General features: G+C 49.8%; 1 protein-coding gene across 1 annotated transcript in view; it reads right to left on the bottom strand.

The window, feature by feature from the left end:
- Nucleotides 1–275, bottom strand: part of LOC119592119 (myotubularin-related protein 8-like) — a 99,568-nt gene that overhangs the window by 22,423 nt on the left and 76,870 nt on the right. The gene's annotated exons all lie outside the window — the stretch shown is intronic.

Below are 275 nucleotides of genomic sequence, written 5' to 3' on the forward strand. Positions count from 1 at the left end.
CGCAGTACTAATAATCGCAGTGATAATCCCCGGCAGGCCGCCTCAGCCGCGTACCCTTTCCCGGGATTTACTCCGGCTACCCAATTACCCGCGCCCGCCGACCCGGAGCCTAAAGCTGCAATACGCATCATAATGGGCAAGATTTAATCACACTTATTTTCCTTCCCGAGTTCGTCGTCGACAAACGGATCAAAGTCAAACACACTCTCGGCTTCATTGGCTCTTTCTCAAAACGACAAATTTGCATTTCGTTATTTCGATCCGTTTTTGCTGGT

The sequence above is a fragment of the Penaeus monodon genome, chromosome 29, assembly GCF_015228065.2.
Source record: "Penaeus monodon isolate SGIC_2016 chromosome 29, NSTDA_Pmon_1, whole genome shotgun sequence".
NCBI lineage: Eukaryota > Metazoa > Arthropoda > Malacostraca > Decapoda > Penaeidae > Penaeus > Penaeus monodon.